This window comes from Saccoglossus kowalevskii, chromosome 9 (genome assembly GCF_978046115.1).
Source record: "Saccoglossus kowalevskii chromosome 9, keSacKowa6.1, whole genome shotgun sequence".
Lineage (NCBI taxonomy): Eukaryota > Metazoa > Hemichordata > Enteropneusta > Harrimaniidae > Saccoglossus > Saccoglossus kowalevskii.
Genome location: NC_140649.1, coordinates 35,090,540 through 35,112,773, shown reverse-complemented (window position 1 = coordinate 35,112,773; position 22,234 = coordinate 35,090,540). Strand labels below are relative to the sequence as shown.

Below are 22,234 nucleotides of genomic sequence, written 5' to 3'. Positions count from 1 at the left end.
CCATGGTGGAACAAGTATGGTGTTAACATATCTCCCATGGTGGAACAAGTGTGGTGTTAACACATTTTCCATGGTAGAACAAGTATGGTGTTAACACATTTTCCATGGTGGAACAAGTATGGTGTTAACACATTTTCCATAGTAGAACAAGTATGGTGTTAACACATTTTCCATGGTGGAACAAGTATGGTGTTAACACATTTTCCATAGTGGAACAAGTATGGTGTCAACACATTTCCCATAGTGGAACAAATATGGTGTTAACACATTTTCCCTAGTGGAACAAGTATGGTGTTAACACACTTCCCATAGTGGAACAAATATGGTGTTAACACATTTTCCATAGTAGAACAAGTATGGTGTTAACACATTTTCAGTGGTGGAACAAATATGGCATTAACACATTTTCCATAGTTCAACAAGTATGGTTGTTAACACATTTCACATAGTGGAACAAGTATGGTGTTAACATATTTCCCATGGTGGAACAAGTGTGGTGTTAACACATTTCCCATAGTGGAACAAATATGGTGTTAACACATTTTCCATGGTGGAACAAGTATGGTGTTAACATATTTCCCATGGTGGAACAAGTATGGTGTTAACACATTTCCCATAGTGGAACAAATATGGTGTTAACACATTTTCCATAGTAGAACAAGTATGGTGTTAACATATTTTCCATAGTAGAACAAGTATGGTGTTAACACATTTCCCATGGTGGAACACGTGTGGTGTTAACACATAATAAGTCCTAACACATCTAATCTGTATAATGTGTAAACAATGCATATATACAAATATAAGTGAAATAGATTCATGATCTAAAACATAGACTCTATTCTAGCTGAAACAACAAGTTATTAATTATTAATATTCTAAATATTATTGCTTGTCTATATGATCCAGGATATGCAAGCTATTAATAACAATATATAAATAAATTTCAGCTCAACAAATTAGGAGTTACTGATCTGAACTTCAAAAACATTTAAGATATTATCAATTTATGTTTTAGCTTATTCACCACAGATCAATAATAAAAATAAAACAACAAATAATAATAAAACTAAATATTCACATAATAATAATAAATGATAAAAGTAGGCTTATAACGTTAATGTATTTGGGGTTAACAATTTGCACACAAATGAGTTTGATGACTCATTCTAATGTTGCTTATGTCTGCATCAAATTGCTGTCTGAATCAAAAAATAATCTAATGAAAAATGAACAATTGTTAAAAAAAGTTATCATCAAGAACATTTTATGATATTTCTTAGGATCATAAAATATATTCTTATCAGTTCTTTAATCGTTGGTGGTAATTTAAATTTTATGTAAGCAGACAATGTAATTTACATGGGATACATAACAAACATGTGGGGATGTGACAACCACACAAACATGTGGGGATGTGACAACCACACAAACATGTGGGGATGTGACAACCACACAAACATGTGGGGATGTGACAACCACACAAACATGTGGGGATGTGACAACCACACAAACATGTGGGGATGTGACAACCACACAAACATGAGGGGATGTGACAACCACACAAACATGTGGGGATGTGACAACCACACAAACATGAGGGGATGTGACAACCACTCCCCTTTAAGGCATAATGTTACAAAAAAGTAAAAATATTCCCATTTTTTTTATTTTCACAAATTTGAATTAATATGTTACAAAGATGAAAAAAATAATTAAAAATATGCAATCATGATTACAGTTCTCAGTTCAGAAAAAATCGATCAATGAAATACAATGAAAATATCATGTTTTGTCGGTTTTAGGGCTTTCTATCATTTTTTCTACGACAAGGATATACCGGTACATTAATATGTGGGGAAAAGATATATAGCGTTTTTATGTCTAGAAGTCTTGAAAAAGTTTATATTTATTAGTGGGTTTTAAACAAAAAAACGTTTTTTCATTGCGGTCTATTGCTGCTAAAATGACATTTTTACAATTTTTTCACAAAAACCAGACTGACAGTAAATGAAACAAGTTCAAACACAGACAACTTGATATTCATGAAATCCATTGATACATGACAAGTTGATAATCACGAATTGTTTTTTACATACAGGGATGTCACAATTACCAATAGGTATTGATTTTTCGACTATTTAATGAAAACAAATTTTGAGTCATCACTCATGCACAAATTCTTGTTTCTATTTACTTATCGCGTAAGAAAAAAATATGCAGACAAATAAAATGTGATAATAAGACTATAAAAAAGAGTTAGCACAGAGTTAGCAATCACATCTCATAACGTTTTGTCACGACACTAACAACAGACTGGCTCTTAAAACATACTGTTTTCAGATCAAACGAGCGATAATTCCAAGTCAGTCCCCATTTATGACTATGTTGCAGCAAAATATTTTATTCAGTTACTGCAAATGTGCAAATCCCACAATTTCAACCCTTAATGATACTTGATATTAATCCAAGTGACTGCTGTCATCAAATCTCTATGCAGACATACTTTCAAACCTTTGTTTTGACTGAATGTGAAATTCCATGGTTATTTCTGCAGAAAGTGATTTTCATTCAACAAACGCCTTTGGCTTATGTGGTACACAAATATATTTTGTAAGTTGGGGGAGGGGCGAAATATAAAAAATAATATTCATAAAACATTTGCATATTAATTTGCATACTAATTTGCATATAATTATTGCTTATCTTTTTCACTGGAAAACTTTCTCGCCCAAATTTGTCTGCACTTTTTTAGGTTTGAAGCCAACAGAAAAAATTCGACTGTTTTTGTCCCAATCTGGTGAAGAAAAGTGCAGACTATAAATGGGACTATTTTGAGAATTTGTGATGAAAAAAGGGAATTGGTGATGAAAAGGTAAAATGCAAAGTCATTGTCTGGGATGTTTCACAAAACAAGTCATTGTCAATGACACGTCCCCGTTCCGTTCATATTTGAGTGACATATACATTCAAAGCAGATCATGACCGAAATGCACCTGCATATGTACAACACATTGTGCTAAATCTGAACAAAATCCATCCATGCATGACTGAGATCCGGTTCTGGAATTGTGAAAATACGTGATTTTGATGCATTTTCAGCCTTAAAATGGCCATCATTTCGCTATTGTTAAGCAGATCATGAAACAAAGGCACATATCTATTTGTGACATGATGTACCATGTGTGTGTGAAGTTTGAACTTGATCAATCCAGACATGTCTTGGATACGGATCCAGAACTGAATTCTTTAACAAAATGGCCGCCAGTCGGCCATTTCGAACTTGATCCGAAAAAAAAAAAAGACGTGCATCAAGGTCCTATTATGTTTAATGTATGTACCAAATTTGAACAAAATCCATCCATGCATAACTGAGATACGGGTCCGGAATGGTGAAAATGTGCGATTTCAATGCATTTTCGGCCTTAAAGCGGCCGCCATTTGGCTATCGTTAATGAGATCATGAAACAAATGCACATACATATTTGTGACATGATGTACCTTGTGTGTGTGAAGTTTGAACTCGATCAATCCAAGCATGTCTCGGATACGGATCCAGAACTGAATTCTTTAAAACAAAATGGCCGCCAGTCGGCCATTTCGAACTTGATCCGAAAAAAAAAAATGACGTGCATCAAGGTCCTATTATGTTTAATGTATGTACCAAATTTGAATGAAATCCGTCCATGCATAACTGAGATCCGGGTCCGGAATGGTGAAAATGTGCGATTTCAATGCATTTTCGGCCTTAAAGCGGCCGCCATTTGGCTATCGTTAATGAGATCATGAAACAAATGCACATACATATTTGTGACATGATGTACCTTGTGTGTGTGAAGTTTGAACTTGATCAATCCAGACATGTCTCGGATACGGATCCAGAACTGAATTCTTTAAAACAAAATGGCCGCCAGTCGGCTATTTCGAATTTGATCCGGAAAAAAAAATGACGTGCATCAAGGTCCTATTATGTTTAATGTATGTACCAAATTTGAATGAAATCCGTCCATGCATAACTGAGATCCGGGTCCGGAATGGTGAAAATGTGCGATTTCAATGCATTTTCGGCCTTAAAGCGGCCGCCATTTGGCTATCGTTAATGAGATCATGAAACAAATGCACATACATATTTGTGACATGATGTACCTTGTGTGTGTGAAGTTTGAACTCGATCAATCCAAGCATGTCTCAGATACGGATCCAGAACTGAATTCTTTAAAACAAAATGGCCGCCAGTCGGCCATTTCGAACCCAATCCAAAAAAAAAAATGACGTGCATCAAGGTCCTATTATGTTTAATGTATGTACCAAATTTGAACAAAATCCGTCCATGCATAACTGAGATCCGGGTCCGGAATGGTGAAAATGTGCGATTTTGATGCATTTTCGGCCTTAAAATGGCCGCTATTCGGCTATCGTTAATCGGATCATGAAAAAAATGCATGTGCATATGTCCCATATAATGTGTGATGTATGAGTGAAGTTTGAACTTAATCGGTCCATGCATGTTCGAGATACAGGTGATCACGGACGCACGGACGCACGGACGGACGGACGCACGGACGCACACAGGGCAAAACATAAGTCCCCGTTTTCGGACTGCGTCCGAACGGGGACTAATAAAGAATTTTCTAAGAATTATTTAAGGTCAAGTTTTTTTTTTTATATTTCTATTGCTAGTTGTCGTATTATTTCATAACTTAATTATTTCATAATTTAATTTGCTACAATACCGTTTTTTTGTACAAAATGCTCAACATTTTTCAATACTCAACAAATAACATATGACTGACACTTTTTTTTAAATAAGCCATGTGATATATATTGTGTTACACTACAGACCATGTCTTCTATGAAATCAAGACTACGAGCATAAGTCTACAATGTATGTCTATTGTAACCCTACCTACCCATAATGTTTTATGCAAATGAGCTCAAAATAATTTATTTACTGGTACATGTGTATATGCAAATTAGCTATGGTCATTCACCCAATGTTGAATTTTTTTATTTTATGTACGTTCTTCTTTATGATAAATGACTAGCATTTACTTGTATGAAGAGAATATACAATATTTGTTTGATACACTGCCCATACAAAACCTCGCCCTTGGCGGTGTTTCGGCAGGTGGGCGACCTTTTTGTTACAAAAAACACTATAAATTTATTTATGAGTCACAGAGAACATTTAGTGCTAATCAAAGTTGCAGAAATGCGTCATAAGTATCTACCCCCGGTAATTTAGAAGTCATTTTTAGAATATTTAAATCTTTCCTGGCGTCTAAATTAGAGTCCAATTCAGGTATGTCGTAGTCACTATTCAACTTTAAGAATAATGTGTAAAATTGGGGAAATTGGGAAAACGCTGATTGACAATGAAGCTGTTATCATGGTGAAAAGTTTCAGTTTATCTCTTGAAAATCCAAATTTTGTTTCTCATTTTTAAAAAAATTCCACTGAAATCAAAGCCAAAAGATTGCAATACAATACTAATAACTTTATTTTAATTTACCAACATAACATTATCAGGAAATCAACTGTGATATATTATGTTGTAAAATTATTGATTTAGACCACTACCGGAAACCCCAAATTTGCTTTATTTGGCTTAATTATACAAGTTTGTCATAGTTACCTAGATATATTGAGATTAGAGAAGGTGTAATCACAATAATAGTGACATCAATACGTGAAGACAAAAATATTGATTTGATAATTAACAACATTGCATTGATCCCTAATGTCAAGTTTATTCCATGTACCGGTATTTTCAGTCCATGTACCGGTATTTTCAGTCCATGTACCGATATTTTCAGTCATACATGTATACATGCCTTTCCAAATTGTGGATGCAGAATGAAAGGAAGAGCCTGCATGCCATATTTCAATAACAATTTGGCAAATGAAATGTCTTGGTAATGACAAATCTGTCACGTTTCCGTTTATTTTACTTTTAATTTGTGAAATTAGAAACCTCATGATGAACAAGCCATGCATGGCACAGTCCCCGTTAGTTATCAAATTTAAGATATATAGTTTTGTTTATAGTAATATAGCTGGGATATAACCATGTCAGGAATATGATTTTTTAACATTAAAACGATTGACATTTGTATCTGATCGTCAAAAAAGTACTTGTCCATATTGAGAGATATTGCTCTGGAACAGCATTCAAAATCGGCCATTTTGAATACATGTATATATATAACATGATGTATAACGAATATATAAAATTTGAATATAATCAGTCAAAGCATTTAAGAGATATGGCTCTAGAAGCCCAATCATTAAAACAAAATGGCCGCCAGACACCCATTTTGAATCCGATCTGAAAAATAAATGATGTGCATCAGGAACCTGTAATGTCTAACATATGTACCAAGTTTGAACGAAATCCATCCATAAATGCTTGATATTTGATGATTTTTTAGCACAAAAATGGCCACCATTTGGCCATTTTGAATAGGATCGTCAAACCAATATATCTGTTTATCTATGACATGATGTATAATAAATATTTAAAATTTGAACATAATCAGTGAAAGCAAGTCAGAGATATGGCACGAGAACCACATTCATTAAAACAAAATGGCCACCAGTCGGCCATTTTGAATCTTATCTAAAAAACAAAATTATTTGCATCAAGGTCCCATAATGTCTAATGTATATACCAAGTTTGAACAAAATCCATCTGTAAACAGTCAAGAAATGCTTGATTTTGATGATTTTTTAGCACAAAAATGGCCGCCATTCGGCCATCTTGAATCAGATCGTAAAACAAAATGATGTGCTATCAAGGTCCTATAATGCCTAATGTATATACCAAGTTTGAACAAAATCCATCTGTTAACAGCTGAGAAATGCTTGTTTTTGATGATTTTTAGCACAAAAATGGCCGCCATTCGGCCATCTTGAATCAGATCGTGAAACAAATTGACGTGCATATGTATACTATCATGTATGATGTATGTGTGAAGTTTGATTGTGATTGGTCCAGGCATTTCTAAGATACAGGTCTGGACGCACGCACAGACGCATGCACGGAGGTCAAAACATAAGTCCCCGTTTTCGGACTGCGTCCGAACGGAGACTAAAAATGATATATACAACATAAACATACATGCGACTAGCTATGTTCATACATGCTACAGAAATGTAAATTAAATTTCATCGTCAACATTCTTTATTAGACTGTCAACAGTCGTGTTGCCTATGGAATGCTCGTTTCTGCCAGAGCACCACTAGTGCTGATTGAGTACCAAAGGTACTCAATGTTCTGTACCTTTCGCTTGAGGGACTTTTCACAGAAATGACCATTCCGTAGGCAAGACGAGTGTTGACAGTCTAATTCTTTATCAGTACACCAGGATTTTTTCTAAACCGGAGAACAGGGGTGCAGCGCCCTGATACTCTCAGCTGGCGCCATCTTACCGAATTGTCGATTAAACTTTCAAGTTATAAATAAATTTCTTAAGCTGCACACTCCCGTGCTACCGTAAAAACATGAAATCTTTCTCAAATATATTTTTCTCTGCTGATAATGTGTCTGGACACCAAATACACTAAGATTACTCCAAAAATATTTCAATGGCAATTAAAACAGTGCAGAAACCTTCCGATATGGCATTTCTAGGTCGATCCGCCCTTCCACACCTATCCCCTCGCTTGGACGCCTCGCTCCCTCACCTGTGTGTGCTCCTTCTTGTTCATTTTTTCCAGAAAAAACCCTGGTTAACTATAATTTCTGTTCATGAAAATGGTCTGTATGATGAGATTAGCTATTCGCTATGACTTTTGTTCCCACAATTTTCTTGCCATACAGCACACAACAAGTAGTTTCCATGGTAATTACAATTGTTATCATTTGGTTATAGTAGCCACATACCAAGTATCAAGGAAATTGGGCTGGTAGTTTTCAAAAAGTCAAGGTCAAATATATAAATTTGAAGATATAGTTAAGAAACAAATAAATCTGACTGAGGCCCTGCACCCAAGCAATTGAGCTGTTTTAAAATAGAAGTTGAATATATAATTTTTTAACAAAAATGACAAAAATATTTCCAAAAATGGAAAAATTGAAGATACAGTCAAGAAATGAACAATGTACCAACATACCAAGTATCAAAGAAATTGAACTGGTAGATTTCGAAAAGAATTTGAGAATAGCAATTATTACAAAAAGTTGAAAATTGCAAAGATGCATCGCTTGCTATTGTGCTTTGGCACATAGAAATGTGCAAATGTTTTTCAGAAGAGTTCACAACATCCAAACTGTGTTGTAGACTTCGCTAGACCTCTAAAGATGAGAAATGTATATACATGTAATACCTAAGATGAACTAGTCTACACTGCAAGTCAATTTCAATCATGAAGCAATCTGGAGTGAGAAATCAATAATAGGGTTAGAAGTATTCAGGTTAGTGTGACTTTAACTGGCAGTCAATTACGAACACATGTTTATCGGTTTTCTATACATAAAAACTTCAACAATTAGTCTGACAGTGAAAACAATTAAAGAACTAACCAATGATGACATCACAGTGTTTCGATCACCTAATCAATGACATCACAATTTTTTGTTACCTAATCAATGACGACATCACAGTTTTCTGGCAAATAATCAATGACATCACTGTTTTCTGACAATGAATCAATGATGACATCAGTTTTCTGACAACAAATCAAAGATGACATCAGAGTTTTCTGACAACAAAGCATATATGACATCACAGTTTCCTGACAAATAATCGATGACATCAGTTTTGCAAAAACTAATCAATGATGACATCACAATTTTCTGACAACTAATCAATGATGACATCATAGTTTTTTGCCAACTAAGCAAATATGACATCAGTTTCCTGACAACAACTCAATGACATCACAGTTTTTCAATAACTAATAAATGATGACATCACATATTCTCAATAATGATGACATCACATAATAGTTTATTAACAACCATTCAATGACAGCATAGTTTTTTAATACCTGAGTAAGATACAAGATATATTTTGTTTGGGAGTCAAATATTACATGTACTTTGACTGTCAGGTTATGTTAGTGAGGATTTACTTATTTGCATATCTATCATTGCTCGATCAAGCTTGATTATTCCATTCTAAATTTCAGAGCACTTTGTTTTGTATTACTGTAAAAGGATTAATTATTCACTGGGTTTTAATTTTGCTTATTTCGCTGACTGGAAAATGCGCTAAATTAAAACCCAGTGAATATGTAAAATTGAGCATAGAACACATTATCTAAATGATAAAACCGTGAATTTACAACCCACTGAATATCCCTGAAATGCTAAATCAGTGAAATTCAAACCTACTGAAAATTAGTCATTTTACAGTAATATTTTTAATTTATGTTCAACCGTTGAATGCTTTTTCAATAATTTTAGACCAAATACACACAATTTTTTTGGCAACTGATCTTGATAAAAAAAAATTGAAAAATACAGAATCTAATTTATTGGCCTTTATGACAATCTTTTATTTCTCCCAAGTTACACTTATTTGATTGTAATGTAATTTACAGTACATATAACATAATGTTTATTGTTTTTTAGGCCACAGGCCCATATGACTATACATAACAGATAAACCAAAGAATATACAAGCACTGGAGAATGTACAGAAACTGTAAAAAATACATATATACATATATATATATATATATATATATATATATATATATATATATATATATATATATATATATATATATATATATATATATATATATATATATATAAAAATTTTTATACTGAAAGTAACGAAAACTCCCTTCTAATCTTAAATGCTTTATGTAGAAATTTACCAAGATTATGTAGTACCTTTGCAAATTTTGAGCGCATTAGACTAATATTTTTCTGAATTGGGAAGATGCCAAAAATACTCAAGAATTAATTTACAGTCTACAGTAGAAATAATTTGAATCTACATCACCTGTATGAGTAAAATCACATGACGAGATGACCATATTTGGGTAGAGTAATTAAGGTCACATGACATACCAAATATGGATGTTCATTTTGCAGCACACTGGTCACATGACAGGTTTCGCACAATTTGTCTTGAAACTGTCCTTGATGTGAACACTGGTACGTGATATGTGCACAATCGTATGAAAGGCGAGTTTATAATAACGAGCATGAAACACCACAAGCAAAATTGGAAGAAGTGACTTTATAGACTGAACAAATAACCCAAGTACCGAAGCAAATTGGACTGGCGGACTTCATCAGAGATGGGTTGCTTGACAGATACTATATGACAGCACGACTCAAATGTGACCATGGTATTTAACTGTCAATCATGAATTATCATGGTCGACCACCAATTCCAATGGTACATGACCATGTCAAAACTTCCTAGGCCATGGGATATATCTTGTACATACATGGTTAAACATGATATATATTATGTTTGACTGAATGTATCATATCTGTGTATTCAGGCTGGTATGTAGCGTAGATATAATCGCTTTCACAGTGCTGACACTAGCTGATAACAATTTATCATAATATTTTTGCAGATTTCTCCCATGCAAAATAGTAGACACTGTGACATCCTCTGCTTCAAAGAAATCCCGGGCAATGTAGCCTCCACAGTGGGTTCAACTAGTATAGCATAATTTTCACCAACTTCATGTAAGGCACAGACATCTCTGCGATAACCATATTGACCATTGGCATGGACTGATGGGTAGCCATGATGTGGGTGAGCGAAGCATGATATTTCACAAGTAGATAGTTACATTTGTGTAGCTTAATAATAAGTTTTTGAACACAGAGTACCATGCTAGAATCAGCAGCCAGTGTAGGTGCGAGAATAGCATTCAGGGCTGCAAAGCCATGACTGACGAGGCATGGAAATCCAGGTGAAAGCAGATTGGTGACAGAGATTTCCAAAGGAGGTTTTGATACAAGGTGACAAGATGACACAGCACAAGGTTGACATTTCATCAGATTTTTCCCACACACTTGATAAGGTGTGGAATGAGAGAAATCACAGTCTGTATCCAACGATGAAAGACAACACGATGCAGGCCGATCAGGATGAGCAGATCTGTCAGGCAATATGAGTTATCTTAAAAAGCTTGGCAATATGAGCCTTCCTTCTAGCCAGCTTATGCAAAGACAATTCCTCAACAGTGACAGCTCCTGATAATCAATCACTATTCAATTCCAAACATCCTCTTTAATACAGGCTGAAATGCCAATAGTCAGGACCACAAGTTGGCACAAAGATAACGATGGCAAATGCGAGCAGATATTTGAGGGGTGATAGAAACCTTCGTAACACCACCACCTTAACTGGATGCTGCAGCCATTTTGGAATTTTCCTGACAATGACTGCGGAACTTAAAACTTCTTCGTTAAAATACTTGTTGCTAAACTTGACACTGACTGGAACATGGCTACAGAGTAGCAAATACGACGGACGGTAACAACTTGCAGTAGAATATAGACAGCTCTCCTTCCGTGCATTTGCTCAATGCAGGTAGAGGGCAGACACATTTACATACAGGGATTTCCCACAAAAAAGTGATACATGTAGAAATTGGCATAAACCATGTGGATATACCATGGGTATTTATGATTGTCCAACATTACTATTTATAAGGTAATACATTATCGATGAATACTTTTCAATTTTATTTTCATGAATTAGTCCTTTAACAAGGATTCCACAAATAGGCATTTTTTTTCAAAACAATATTTTGTACAGGTAAAAAAAAATCTAAATCAACAATTATGTAACACATTAAAAAACTGTAATTTTGCAGTTATTAACAAATGGTAGTTAAAATACCAACAGTATCTCAGAATCATTTTTGTCTGGAATTCAAAGCATATCTTTACCACTTAATACTATCTAATGGCAAACACATAATACCATGCCACTCTGAGTGACTAAAAATAACAAGGGGCCTTTCGGCCAAAAAAGCCAGGATCACAGAAAATTGCTATTTAACTAAGCCACCTTGCACATCCATAATTTCACAAACGAAATCACCAGAAACACAATTAATTGAGGTGCTTTCCAGGAAGGAGTTGGTAGTCGCAAATTTGTTTTAAAAAATCAATGTATTGTTTTAGTGGTTTCTGATTTGTTTGTGTTTATTTATAAATTCAATTTTTCTCAGTTCAAAGGTCAAGTCTGAATAATCCATCAGACTATAATGGGATACGTCATTATTATTTCGATACATTCACCACCAGTTCCCAGTCTGCACTTTTCAAAGTCTGCACTTTCAGAAGACTGGGACAAAAGTAGCCAAATTTTTTTTTGAACATCTATCTCAGAGCAAATTAAAAAAAATATTTACTTCATAAATCATTGTAGTAGTAAGACACAGAATCGTTTGCATGAACTTCAAGAGAAATTTGTGGGTACTGGTTTGCACATTTTAATGTATTTTTCTATAATTTCTTTGTTAATTTTGAACCAATTGGATTTAACTGCTCACTGGCCACAAATTTGATAAAAATATGTAAAAATTTATGACAATAATGGGAGGTAACAAATGTTGACTTTAGTGTCAAAAGATTAATTCTTAACAACATGGCCATTGAGAAGCCATATGAATCAACAATAGTTTTTCTTCTCATTGACAGATTGATATTTTCATTCACAGACAAAAACAAAAATGACTGACATGAACATCATGTGGAGCTGCACAGTCAGATTTCGTTGATAAAAAAAAAATGTAATCAGTTATTTAATTCATTTTCAAAGGACCTTTATTAATACATTCAATAAAATGTTTTTTTTTTCTTGAACTGATATACTAGAAATACCATTCTCAAATTTCAAATATTGGTTTGTTGATGTCTCTGATTGTCCTCGGTCTTGACTATTCTACACACGTAGCATTAAATAACAGGATGAAAGTTATTTTAGCTGTGAGTATAACTTGTTAATGAATACTAAGCGAAACTATAATGAAATTGAGAAAATTAATACTGCAGTGACATTTAAAATGTTGACATAACAAAAAAACTTACTGTAATAATGTGATTTTCAGACTTAAATTCAATAGGAAACAAGAAACTGATTGGAAATGGCCAATGGGCAACCTTGAATTCAATTCATGTTGGCACAGGTTAATTAATAAACATAGAAAAAATCAGAGACTCAGAACAAATTCTAAATTCACAAAGGATTGTCGTTTATTGAAATAACATTTCAGAATTATCATCCTTCAATAGTCATTGCTAGTATGAGTAATGATAGAGAATACTGCCCTCCAGTATGACCAATGATAGAGAATATTGCCCTCCAGTATGACCAATGATAGAGAATAATGCCCTCAAGTATGAACAATGATAGAGAATATTGCCCTCAAGTATGAACAATGATAGAGAATAATGCTCTCCAGTATGAGCAATGGTACAGAATAATGCCCTCAAATATGAGCTATGATAGAAAATAGTGCACTCCAGTATGATCAAAGGTACAGAATAATGCCCTCAAGTATGAGCATTGACAGAGAATGGTGCCCTCCTGTATGAGCAAAGTACAGAATAATGCCCTCCAGTATGAGCAATGATAGAAAATAGTGCCCTCCTGTATGAGAAAAGTACAATATAATGCCCTCCAGTATGAGCAATGATAGAGAATAATAGCCTTCAGTATGAGCAAAGCTACCGAATATTGCCCTCAAGTATGAGCAAAGGAACCGAATAATGCCTTCAAGTATGATCAAAGGTACAGAATAATGCCCTCAAGTATGAGCCATGATAGAAAATAGTGTCCTCCAGTATAAGTAAGGTACAGAATAATGCTCTCCAGTATGAGCAATGATAGAAAATAGTACCCTCCTGTATGAGCAAAGTACAGAATAATGCCCTCCAGTATGAGCAATGATAGAGAATAATACTCTTCAGTATCAGTATGAGCAAAGGTACCAAATAATGCCCTCAAATATGAGCAATGATAGAGAATAGAGCCCTCCTGTATGAGCAAAGGTACTGAATAATGCCCTCAAATATGAGCAATGATAGAGAATAATCGTCCAGTATCAGCAAAGTACAGAATAATGCCCTCCAGTATGAGCAATGATAGAGAATACCCTTCAGTATGAGCAAAGTACAGAATAATGCCCTTTAGTATGAGCAATGATAGAGAATAATACTCTTCAGTATCAGTATGAGCAAAGGTACCAAATAATGCCCTCAAATATGAGCAATGATAGACAATAGTGTCCTCCAGTATGAGAAAAGTACAGAATAATGCCCTCCAGTATGAGCAATGATAGAGAATAGTGTCCTCCAGTATGAGCAAAGGTACCGAATAATCCCCTCTAGTATGAGCAATGATAGAGAATAGTGTCCTCCAGTATGAGCAAAGGTACCAAATAATGCCCTCAAATATGAGCAATGATAGAGAATAGTGTCCTCCAGTATAAGCAAAGTACAGAATAATGCCCTAAAATATGAGCAATGATAGAGAATAGTGTCCTCCAGTATAAGCAAAGTACAGAATAATCCCCTCTAGTATAAGCAATGATAGAGAATAGTGTCCTCCAGTATGAGCAAAGGTACCGAATAATGCCCTCAAATATGAGCAATGATAGAGAATAGTGTCCTCCAGTATAAGCAAAGTACAGAATAATGCCCTCCAGTATGAGCAATGATAGAGAATAGTGTCCTCCAGTATGAGCAAAGGTACCGAATAATGCCCTCAAATATGAGCAATGATAGAGAATAGTGTCCCCCAGTATAAGCAAAGTACAGAATAATGTCCTCTAGTATGAGCAATGATAGAGAATAGTGTCCTCCAATATGAGCAAAGGTACCGAATAATGCCCTCAAATATGAGCAATGATAGAGAATAGTGTCCCCCAGTATAAAAAAAGTACAGAATAATGCCCTATAGTATGAGCAATGGTAGAGAATATTGCCCTCCAGTATGAGCAACGTACAGAATAATGCCCTCCAGTATGAGCAATGATAGAAAATAGTGCCCTCCTGTATGAGAAAAGTACAAAATAATGCCCTCCAGTATGAGCAATGATAGAGAATAATACCCTTCAGTATGAGCAAAGTACAGAATAATGCCCTCTAGTATGAGCAATGATAGAGAATAGTGCCCTCCAGTATAAGCAAAGGTACCGAATAATGCCCTCAAATATGAGCAATGATAGAGAATAGTGCCCTCCAGTATGAGAAAAGTACAGAATAATGCCCTCTAGTATGAGCAATGATAGAGAATAGTGCCCTCCAGTATGAGAAAAGTACAGAATAAAGCCCTCTAGTATGAGCAATGATAGAGAATAGTGTCCTCCAGTATAAGCAAAGTACAGAATAATGCCCTCTAGTATGAGCAATGATAGAGAATAGTGCCTTCCAGTATGAGATATGTACAGAATAATGCCCTCTAGTATGAGCAATGGTAGAGAATAGTGCCCTCCAGTATGAGCAACGTACAGAATAATGCCCTCCAGTGTGAGCAGTGATAGAAAATAGTGCCCTCCTGTATGAGAAAAGTACAAAATAATGCCCTCCAGTATGAGCAATGATAGAGAATAATACCCTTCAGTATGAGCAAAGTACAGAATAATGCCCTCTAGTATGAGCAATGATAGAGAATAGTGCCCTCCAGTATAAGCAAAGTACAGAATAATGCTTTCCAGTATGAGCAATGAAAGAGAATAGTGTCCTCCAGTATGAGCAAAGGTACCGAATAATGCCCTAAAAATGAACAATGATAGAGAACAGTGTCTTTCGGTATAAGCAAAGTACAGAATAATGCCCTCTAGTATGAGCAATGATAGAGAATAGTGTCTTCCAGTATGAGATAAGTACAGAATAATGCCCTCTAGTATGAGCAATGATAGAGAATAGTGCCCTACAGTATGAGCAAAGTACAGAATAATGCCCTCTAGTATGAACAATGATAGCGAATAGTGAGCTCCAGTATGAGAAAAGTACAGAATAATGCCCTCCAGTATGAGCAATGATAGGGAATAGTGTCCTCCAGTATCAGTATGAGCAAAAGTACAGAATAATGCCCTCTAGTATGCGTAATGATAGAGAATAGTGCCCTACAGTATGAGCAAAGTACAGAGTAATGCCCTCTAGTGTGAACAATGATAGCGAATAGTGTGCTCCAGTATGAGCAAAGGTACAGAATAATGCCCTCCAGTATGAGCAATGATAGGGAATATTGCCCTCAAGTATGAGCAATGATAGAGAATAATACCCTTCAGTATCAGTATGAGCAATGGTACAGAGTAATGCCCTCTAGTTTGACAGATGTTGAGATCTCTAGTAACCTTTGAAGGTTTTAGGTTCAGTAATTCACTTATGTCGTTATCCGGGCCACTGGTTGTCACGGTCACACATCACTGTTTTTCCTTGTTTTTCTCTTCATATATTAGCTCTTATTGTGATGGGCGTTAACAATTACATAAATATCCTTTAAAAATATTTCTCAAAAACACATCTGGTTACTCATTTTTTGCTTATTTTTTATATTTGCTTATTTCAATGATATATTTTGTCTTTCTCATTATAATGTTACCAAACCTAGTACTAAGAAGACAACAAAATTATTACAAACGTTAGAAATAAAATTCACAACTCGTAAGGGTGCCAACACATAACAGCCACCAAATAATTTCTGCTTTAACAAATTTTCATAAATTTTTTTTTTAAATTTTTTTAATTCTGATAATGTAATCTAAAATAATTTTATCATGCAATAACTACCGTAGAAAATTTTTTGTTATGAGCTTCAAGTAAAAAAAAATCCAATTTTCCCGCCAAGTGAATGAATGAATTTCTGTGATGTTGTCTTGATCAAGGTTTCACGGCAGCCCAAAAAACAAGCATATTTCAATAACCAAAATGAGACAGCACTAAGTGTAATGTACCACTTAGATGCTGTACACAGAAAGATGAGTGTTTTACTTAAGCATTAAAGAATGGCTTCATAGAAATGACTACACCTGTCAATCGAGTTAATGACTCCACTATGCACCTTAAGATATCAGTCTCATCCATTAACAAAGCATATACCGCCTAAATCAAAACTAACATAGTCAGTTTGTTGCTCATTTACCACAAGCAGATGTTCAATGTTTTTTATTTCTCACATTTTTTTAATGAGAGAGTCTATTAAATTTATCATGATCAAAAGACTGAAATAAAGAAAAGATGACTCAAATATGATAATATACTTGATATCATGTTGTAAACTCCAAGATAAAGACACACATATTAATTTAATAACAGCACAGTTCAATAAACACGAGACACAATGCAGTTCTACCAATTTCATAATCTCAAATTACAGTCAACAAAATCTAGCGTCAGAGATTTACTTTTACGTTTCGAGTGCCAACATTATTTCCAAAATTTTATTTTTATGATATTATGTTCTTATAGTCTAAAATTTAAATCTTTAAATTTAAAATTTAACAGAATAGACAAAAATGGGCAAAATTTTGGCAGGGATAAATGATGGTACTCAATTGGTTAAAATGGTGATGGTCATCACGACGTGTCCTGTTCGATGTACACAACACGTGTAAAATGTATTGAATGTTCACATGAAATTCAAACATGGGCGACGAACACCGCCTTTTAAATACGAGTTAGAACTGTTATGTATTAAGGTATATTGTGCACAGTAAAGCAGATTATGAATCATACTGGAAAATCTATTGGATAAGATCCTATTTGTTACCTCTCCTGTCTGCTTTTATTACAATGTACAAACAATCGTCTATACATGCAATTTATTTTGTGTTTGAAACTTCCTAAGAACTGGTTACGTAGACATTCTTTTAGCATACATGACAGTTTACTGCCCTCAGGGAATTGGGAATGTTAATAACAGGAAATACATCTTCCCTCAATTTAGTGATTCCTCCTTGAACAATCTCATTTCAGGAAAAGAATTTTTTTTCTCAGGATTACAATATTGTGTCGCTAGTCAAGCAAGCAATGATAATCAGCTCTGAAACAACATGAATAACGTCACGAATAGACATTTGATGAAAATAACATATAACGACTTGACATATAGGTCACACCAGACAAAGAAATTCAAATTGAACATTCAAGTCGTACAATCTGCACAGCGTGCAATATGTATAGATAGTAAGCTAAATATATGATAATATGCAACATCCTTTTTCATGTTTCCATAGAAACCAAAATAATTTTGAAGTGGTAAATATACTCAAATAAGCAAAATTAACAAATAAAATGTATCGTTTATTTTTTGAAAAGAGACATATCAATTTGAACATACACAAGAAATTTTAAGGACACTGTTTTACAAAATGTAGTTTCTCTGTTTGTATTTGTACTGGACTCTAATCCCCAGTAGTGTTGTCATCAAAAATATATGCATAATGCAATGATTACATAATGTAATTAAACAAAACTGTCAATCTTATAAACATTGTCTGGATTTTATATTTATAATGAAGAAATAAAAAAAAATATTTACAACCTTGTTAAAATAGATTGTTTTCGTATTTTTGTAGAACATCTGAAAAATTATTTCATAAGTCACAGCTATGGGAGAGATATATTATTCTTTCCATTCAAATATACAAAATACCTAGACAAAAACAAGATCCATCAATTTATCCTTCACCCTTCAGAAGGTCAGAGGTCAATTTCAACCAATCAAAGGGTGACACTAATTGACAGACCTTTATGGGATTCTGAATCAATTGATAGTTGATGCACTATATGCCTCAGTTTAAACCACAGGGTAGATGCAATGTATGCCATACACATCAATCTTCTTGTATGTCGTGTAATTCATTGAAATATGTAGCAGGCTTTGTGTTCACCTCCCCTCCCCTCACCAACCACCCTCACTCATTTTATTGACCCAGATATCATAGCAATGATCTGATTGGTTTTGTTAAGAAATCTGTGTTTTGATTGGTTCATTTCACAGAACTACATGATTGGATTAAGTGTCATTAAAATAATTTGATAGGTTTAGTTATAAAACACTGGTCTTATTAGTTCACACAACTGGGAAGTAGTAAGTAAGAGGTTCTGATTGGTTCACACAACTGGGAAGTAATAAGTAAGAGGTTCTGATTGGTTCACACAACTGGGAAGTAATAAGTAAGAGGTTCTGATTGGTTCACACAACTGAAAAGTAATAAGTAAGAGGTTCTGATTGGTTCACACAACTGGGAAGTAATAAGTAAGAGGTTCTGATTGGTTCACACAACTGGGAAGTAATAAGTAAGAGGTTCTGATTGGTTCACACAACTGAGAAGTAATAAGTAAGAGGTTCTGATTGGTTCACACAACTGGGAAGTAATAAGTAATAGGTTCTGATTGGTTCACACAACTGGGAAGTAATAAGTAAGAGGTTCTGATTGGTTCAGAGAACTCGGTAGTAATAAGTAATAGGTTCTGATTGGTTCACACAACTGGGAAGTAATAAGTAAGAGGTTCTGATTGGTTCACACAACTGGGAAGTAATAAGTAATAGGTTCTGATTGGTTCACACAACTGGGAAGTAATAAGTAAGAGGTTCTGATTGGTTCAGAGAACTCGGTAGTAATAAGTAATAGGTTCTGATTGGTTCACACAACTGGGAAGTAATAAGTAAGAGGTTCTGATTGATTCACACAACTGAAAAGTAATAAGAAAGAGGTTCTGATCGGTTCACACAACTGGGAAGTAATAAGTAAGAGGTTCTGATTGGTTCAGAGAACTCGGTAGTAATAAGTAATAGGTTCTGATTGGTTCACACAACTGGGAAGTAATAAGTAAGAGGTTCTGATTGGTTCACACAACTGGGAAGTAATAAGTAAGAGGTTCTGATTGGTTCACACAACTGAGAAGTAGTAAGTAAGAGGTTCTGATTGGTTCACACAACTGGGAAGTAATAAGTAAGAGGTTCTGATTGGTTCACACAACTGGGAAGTAATAAGTAAGAGGTTCTGATTGGTTCACACAACTGGGAAGTAATAAGTAAGAGGTTCTGATTGGTTCAGAGAACTCGGTAGTAATAAGTAATAGGTTCTGATTGGTTCACACAACTGGGAAGTAATAAGTAAGAGGTTCTGATTGGTTCACACAACTGGGAAGTAATAAGTAAGAGGTTCTGATTGGTTCACACAACTGAGAAGTAGTAAGTAAGAGGTTCTGATTGGTTCACACAACTGGGAAGTAATAAGTAATAGGTTCTGATTGGTTCAATCAACAGAGTTATATTATTGGTTAAAACACTGCAATCAGTTAAGTAGAATGTATGGTTCTGTAATTACACTAACTGTGTTCTGATTGGTTCAATGATTCAACTAAAGTCATGACAATGTTATCTGATTGGTCCATCAGTCATGACAATGTGATATGATTGGTCCATAGGGGTTTGATACAACACTCAATAAAGTATGGAACGAATAAGTAGAATAGTCAGCATAATCTATTATAACCCACTTCTCTACATAAAGCTGTATGGATTAATCTGTCAAATCACTCCTGGGTACAACAAATACTACTCACTGGAATGCAAAGATCTTGCCGCATTCAGGAGCAGTGCAGTGCAGTTTGAATCACATTTGATCCTTTGATTAAAGGTAGTACGAGTAGTTTTATACCCAGACGTCAGCTGTATTGAGCATGTCCCTCGCAATTTGTGAATCCCATGCATTTACGTGTTCTAGTATAATATAGCTATTCAGTCATTTTCTCGTAGAAATCAAAATACACATTTTGTAATACATTTACCTTTATAAATGATTAGATTTTAAATTAGAGGTGATTAACAAACAGATTAACATTCCATCTCGGCATAGGATGAAGCGAACAGAGGAAAGTGTCAACGTGCGTTTATGTACATTGTTTACGTACCTACAAAGGCAGTGTGACAGGGAGTCACGGTGCACTGTATACGCGATTTTGGAATAACATCCCCGCCCAGTTCTTTTGTGTCCAAAGCTAGTGAACATGACCTTTTTATCTGTTTTGTGGTCGGATGTCATCCATCGATCAATCGGATTACAAATATGCGTACAGCGGTACAGCCAGACAGAAGTTGATACAGAACTACAAGCAAATTGCCGGGCAAATTAAAACCACGATTGATGAATATTTGCAATCTGGCAACTAGACGGGATAAATCGCGCAAAGAGGACACTTACCGTTAGTCATACGTTGATCTTCTATCTTTTTCGCGGTTCCAGTTGTTTGATGTGGTGATTTGAGAGAAGAGACTTTCATCCATCACATCCGAACAATCAAGTGAACAAAATACACCAACACTCACTGAATATTGTGAAGATAGGATGAGGATATGACCCCCTAACCGCATCGTTATAGAGCGGGCTACTTAGGCCTGTCTATGACGTACACGTACGCATTTTCTTGTAAACATGCGTTCACCAAACGAATGTATAAATTGAACCCGTACTGATCCCGTATTGAAGAGCTTGTTAGGACTAGAATAGTAATTTTTGACGCATTTCCACTGCAAACGTCACTTACCACAATTGTTGTTTACCAGTTTAAGTTTTATTGTTTTGATTTTAATTGTTTTGATTGTTTAAATAAAAAGAGTGGGGAGGGTGGGGTTTGGTGGGGGAGGGTGCCTTCCTAGCGTAATGTAGAATAGAATTAAATATTTTATTTGACTCGAAATAAAGTAAAAAATGACATAATTTATGGCAAAAAACGAACAAAGTAACACACACTGTCATAGACAACAATAATAAATAAAACCAAGTAACAATTAGCATAAATTTCTAAGATTTATGAATAAAGACACCTAGACTGTTGGCAATGAAACTATCTTTTGAACTCAACAGTTTCTTAAACATGATCTGCATAGGCAAATTCTTCATTGTGTATTGAGATTGTATATTAATATATCATGAGCATCGTTTTAACGATGACAAAACGTAACAATCACTTATTAGTCAGTGTGAAATGATTTACTTACATAAACTATAAAATGTTTGTGTGTAAACAACATATAGATGATATATGTATATGTACTCGTATTTAAATTAAATATAAAATGCGTTAAGTTGTTTTGGTTTGATTGAGCAGCTGTGTTGATATGTGTATTTATTCGTGTTATTTCCTACATAAAAACGAATTACTGTCGGCATTACGTTCACGTCTGGGATTTAATTACACAGTTTCAAAATTTTGATAATATTCATGTGCAGGGATCTGAACAACTTTTACGCTAATGTCATGACGTCATATGTTTACATTTTTGCC

General features: G+C 34.7%; 1 protein-coding gene across 2 annotated transcripts in view; it reads right to left on the bottom strand.

The window, feature by feature from the left end:
- Positions 1-21,344, bottom strand: part of LOC102802885 (protein SSUH2 homolog) — a 172,383-nt gene extending 151,039 nt beyond the window's left edge. For both annotated transcript variants that reach the window (XM_085503456.1, XM_006825686.3), the window contains exon 1: positions 21,151-21,344. The gene's annotated coding sequence lies outside the window, so the exon portion shown is untranslated. The remainder of the gene's footprint in view (positions 1-21,150) is intronic.
- Positions 21,345-22,234: the final 890 nt, after the last annotated feature.